This window comes from Miscanthus floridulus, chromosome 2, assembly GCF_019320115.1.
Source record: "Miscanthus floridulus cultivar M001 chromosome 2, ASM1932011v1, whole genome shotgun sequence".
Taxonomy (NCBI): domain Eukaryota; kingdom Viridiplantae; phylum Streptophyta; class Magnoliopsida; order Poales; family Poaceae; genus Miscanthus; species Miscanthus floridulus.
In genome coordinates, this window is record NC_089581.1 from 174,419,375 (window position 1) to 174,424,923 (window position 5,549).

Consider the following 5,549-nt stretch of genomic DNA (forward strand, 5'->3'; position numbering starts at 1 on the left):
TTTGGACTCGCAAATAAAGCTAGTAGTTTGATTCCTCTGTCTTCTCATATAATAATAGCACGAGTAAACGACGGATGTACACATGGATGGACGGGACAGGACATGTACGTACTACGTTCGCGCGCGGGGGCCTCATGCAGCGCGAGAAAGAGGCCGGCCGCCGCCGGCGGCGGCGGCAGGGATTCCGCCTCCGTCGGGATTGCTTCACAATATGGCGCAGGAGTTGGGGTTCTCCTCCATGCTCATGTTGCGCACGTAGTAGTACTGTGGCGGCGGCGGCGCCGCCGCGTACGGGTGGTGGTACGCCACCGGCGGCGGGGGGCGGTACTGGTCCATGTAGTCCGCGGTGAGCCTGTGCATGTACTGCGGCGGCAGCTGGTGCATCCATGGAGGGGCCACCGCGGCGGGCTTCTTCTCCCCTTCCTCCTTCTTGCCGTCCTCCTCCTTGTTGCCCTCTCCGTCCTCCTTCTTTCCCTCGCCGTCCTTCTTGCCGTCGCCTTCCTCCTTCCTTCCCGTCGCCTTCCTCCTTCTTGCCTTCGCCGTCCTTCTTCCCGACCCCTTCCTCCTTCTTGCCGTCGCCGCCACCGTCCTTCTTGTCGTCGCCGCCGCCTTCCTTCTTCTCCTCTTTCTTCTCCTCCTTCTTCTCGGGCTCCTTGGCGGGGCCGATGGAGTCGATGTGCGCCGCCCAGGACTTGCTGCGCAGCTTGCTCACCACCTGCACCGGGTCCACCGTCCCGATCACCGTCATCTTGTGCGCCGCCATGTCCACCGATATGGCGTCGATGCCTACGACAAGACAACCGTTACTACCACTACTCGATCGTTTGCAAGCAGAGACGCTGTGGATTGTGATACGTACCGACGAGCACGGAGACGGCCTTGAGCGCCTTCTGCTTGTCCTTGTTGTCATGCAAGTCCAGCTTCACCACGATTTTCTGTACACGCATGGTCGACAGCACCAGTTCACACAGTTAGTCATTCGCTTTGCTTTGGCGGCTTTAGAACAGATGAGAGGAATGCAATGCACAGAGATGAACGGGACCATGCATGGCCAGCAAGCCTATGTATGTATGCACCGACGAACGGAGAACGAGGAACAGGACGGCAAGCTCACCTTCGAGTTCGACATGTCTCGACGCGGAGGGTCAGCGGCCAGGCGGCGGAGAAGAGAAGACGAGGGAGCGCGCGGCCGGCGGCGCTGGATTCGGGAGCAGGGAGGAGTGAGGAGGGGTGGAGGTGCTCACAGTCACAGGAAGGGAAGTTCGGCGAGCGTGTGCCGCGACACGCGAGGACGACGCCGGGCAGCGCGAGAGGCAAAGGGAATTCGGGATTGGGAGGCGCAGGGCGCCACTAAATAGCAGCGGCGTGCGGCTGGAGGTAGCGTTAGTGCGAAGCGGAGTGAGCAGTGGACGGCTGTGGTACACAAACACAGCAGGCTACAAGGACAGACAACCGGACTGGCTAGTGCTAGTGGCGGCGGGTGGCAGGTCTCCACCTCAGCTGCGACACACACACTTGTGTGGTATTCCGTGCTCCTGTATCGCAGTATTAGGCTAGCAACTCGGGGTGTTCTCAGTCGATCGGCAGCTCGGGCCTGGACGCCGGCGCCGGGCACCGCCAATGCCTGCCTGCCTGCCTTCTCGTTGGCAGTTGCTCTGTGACCTGACCTGAGGCTGGGGATCCGGCGCGGGCATGTTTGGTTGGAAGCCTGGATGATTTGGCTGGAGAAAAGTGTTGTCTGAAATTCTGAGAGAATCTGCCTGGCCAGGCAAGTTGAGAGTTATTCGTTTGGTTAGATGCCTGGCCTGAGAAAGCTAATGAATAGAGATCATGTGCTTTCTTCTCTGCTCGAGAGGTAATTAATTCATTTTCTTAATTAATAATATCTCAAATATACACAAATAAACATACGGTGACAAAATAAAAACAGATAGTTTGTTTGGTTGAAAGCCTGTGCCTAGAAAGGCTAATAAAAGATACAATACATATTTAAAATCTAATAAAAGGCATAATACCATATTTAAACTTACACAGTTATGGTTATAAATAATAATAAATAAATAAAAGCATCCATATTTTCTCAATTAATAATATATTTGAAATTACAATTACAAATAAAGTTAATAGATTTCCTAGCTATTTAAAAAATATCATAAGGAAAGAACGTATGAGGAAGAAAGATAATTATAATTATACTGCACACATTATGCTAATTTTAACGTGAACATGATCAACTAAGGGGAGAAAGACTAGAAAATATAAAATATACAAAAAGTTTTTACACATGGCTATGAAAAAAGAAATAGAATATGCCTAAGAAGTTTAATAAATACTTTTAATATTTTATTTTCCTAATAATTCATTCATATGATTAAGGACTAAACAAAATAAAATGTACTAAATGTATCTCAGTTGCACCTATCACAGGTGAACAATAGAAAATAGAAATAAAGGAACTATAGCGTACAGTAAAGTAATAATATAAATAAAGGAGAAAAATGCACTGACAAGACAGCGCTACAGTAGTCCACCCAGGCAACATCGGGGCTGCACTCAGGCTGGCTGAGGCAGCCCCTGCCTGGCCCAGTCAGCTAACGGAGCACAGGCAGCAACCAGGCACCTCTTCACCCAGGCAAATTTGGTCCAGCCTTTGAACCAAACAAGCCCCAAAAGCGGCGAGCAGTCCACATCCATCCCACGCGGCCGTGCTGTGCCTGCCCCTGCCGTCTGCCGTTGCTGGTTGCCGTGCCGCCCCCACCCCACCAATCATTTCAGTCCCGTTCATTTTGAGAAATTATAGAGAAATCTAGAGGATCTGAGAATCTAGAGAAATTTAGATGAATTTAAAAAAAAATTGTAAAGTAAAACATTATTCTGAATAAAAAAAGGAACAGATCAAGCCAGCTTTAAAGCCACGTGAAAAGAGCCTTCAGCTTCATCCCGCACGCCTCGGCCCCATGCCACGCCAATGCCATGCGCCGTCTCGCTCGCTCATCATTTTGTCCCTGCTCGTCTCGTCTAGCCGGCGCTGTCACGTTGGCTGCCGTTGGTATCTAGCAGGGGTACACGGCGCAGGGTTCTGCTTGCCGGATGCTTGTGCCATGGATGCTTCTTGAGACCAGAATCTGGGCCCGCTCCGCTACAGCGGAGCAAGATTGGCGAAATCTGCCGCGAATGCGGATGCTTCTAACGGTTGCCGTTGTTCTGGGCCTCTGCTCTGCCACAGGCCTCACTGCCAAACTTACAGTCGGCAACCCGGCACACCCTTGATTTACCTTCATCAAGACGTCACGCTGCATCTGTTACGAGTTGTATTCTACCACGCGAGATGAGGAAAGCAACGTCCTGAAATTCCATCGCCTGTTCGTGTCACTGTCATTTGCTAGATGATCAACAGGTACGTGTCACCTCTCTTGGTTTCTTTAGTAGTTTCGACTGCTAATAATTGGACGTCAAAATTCAGAATCATCAGGCCGTCGCGATATCATTGATGAACCGTGGCGAACTTAGGTTTGTGTTGCCTCGTCGCCATCGGTAAAAGCCATATTGGAATTTGGAGGAGCAGAGCAGAGACCAATTTGAACCGGAGTTGTAGGGCCATGCATGCATTACTATGCAATTATTTATACACATGAAAAGGGGTGTTCGTCTTTTCCTTTCCATGACAGAATTTTTGATGAATTTGATGGCTTTATCTTATTCATAGATAGATCTCATTTTCTCGCACCTAAAAGACTCCAAGCAAGCAAGTTGCCATGTTGGACGCAGACCAGAAGAATCAGGAGGTGGCGTGCAACTTTGCAAGCTAACGTAGGTACGCACGCCGCCGATTTTATCAACCGCTATCCACCACCAGTTTCTTCAGCACGTACAACTCCATTCTTCTATTGGATTGGATTAGACCGTCAAATACATTAGAATAATCTATAGGAAAAAAATCATTCTTAATGTCCAAGTGTCAAACTTTATTCGCAACCTGATGACCGGTTAAAGGCATGCATGCATCGTACCCTGACTCTGAAGATTGGTGCTCGGTGAACTCCAAAAGTTAACTGAACTTTGAAGACTTGAAGTTCCGTTGTGATCATATATCTAGGAATTCTGAAAAGTTGGTATATCTTTCCTGCGTCCTTAAGGGAAAGACATTCGTGCAAAACGAGCGGCATATTTCTCCTTTTTCTTTGCTGGGTCCTCCTGGTGTGTCCTTGGTGGGCCACCATTCGTAGCTAGCATCCCGACGTCCGAACTCTAGCCCCGTCCGGACGCCCGCGCCAGCCCTGCCGCGTGGTTCGTCCTAACTGTTGCGCCTCACCTTTTCCTGCGTGCCTGTCCCAGCGTCGAACATCCACCTGCACATCCTGGTCCCTTAGTCTCGCATGAGCCAACACAACGTCCTCTCTCTACTGCATGCAGTTGTAGGAGTGGTAGCAATTTTTTCTTAGTATGCACAGTTCCCATGCGAATGCGCTCCACTCATGAAGAAATGGAACGACGCCTGTCCCGCCTGCAACTATTGCACCTGTACGTCTGCCCTCGCATGCCGCATGCAACTACTGCACCTGCACGCCATGCACGTACGCATGCAGCTACGCCTTGATGCGCATGCAGGTGGGGACCACGCAACATGCCCATTGATGCGCCACACGCCCGCTTCGCTTGCCTTGCACGTGGGGACGGCTATGCCTACGGGGACCGCATCTGCATACGCCCACTTCCTACGCCTGCTAATGTTACAGCATGAAAGCACTTCTGCAACATACATCTGAAAATATGTGAAACATTTATAAATATCATTTGCAACATATGTGTATATCAACTGCAACATCCAGGTAAACACACTTGCAACATACGTCTGAAACAGATGAAATATTTTAAATACACACTTGCATAATATGTCTGAAACCTATGCAATATCCAGATAAAACAGTTGCAAGTTGCAACGTAGGTCTGAAAGAGATGAAATATTTAGAATATACACTTGCAACATACATGTATAGCCACTGTAACATATGCAATATCCAAATAAAACACTTGCAACATATGTTTGAAATAGCTGAAACATTTGAAACACACACTTGCAACATACGTGTATAGCCATTGCAACATATACAACACCAGATCTACTTTTACAACATACATCTGAAACGTATGAAATATATGGTTGCTACATGTGCTCATCTACTTGCTGCCGCCTAATGGAGGCTAGTTGACGCGGTGCAGGGAAGCGCAGCACGAGGAATGGGTGGCGAGAGGCACGAGCACGGGCGCGAGGCACGGACGGCGCGAGGCGGGTCCGATGTGACCGTGCCAGGTGCGTTGTGCAGGGGCGCACAACGCGAGACAGGTGACGCAGGGGCGCGCGACGTGAGGCGGGTCCGGTGCGACCATGCGAGGCGTAAGGTGTAGGGGCGCACGGCGCGAGACGGGTCCGTCTGGACGGAGGATGTCCTGATAGGAGCATTAGCGATATTTTCTGGACATACGCAAAAAATTCTAGCTAGGAACCCCATTCACACGGTTTCCATGCAGTCTAAATATATATTCTTTCC

The 5,549-nt window shown here is 49.9% G+C and overlaps 1 pseudogene; it reads right to left on the bottom strand.

The window, feature by feature from the left end:
* LOC136540743 (heavy metal-associated isoprenylated plant protein 39-like) lies at positions 1-1,343 on the bottom strand (annotated as a pseudogene).
* Positions 1,344-5,549: the final 4,206 nt, after the last annotated feature.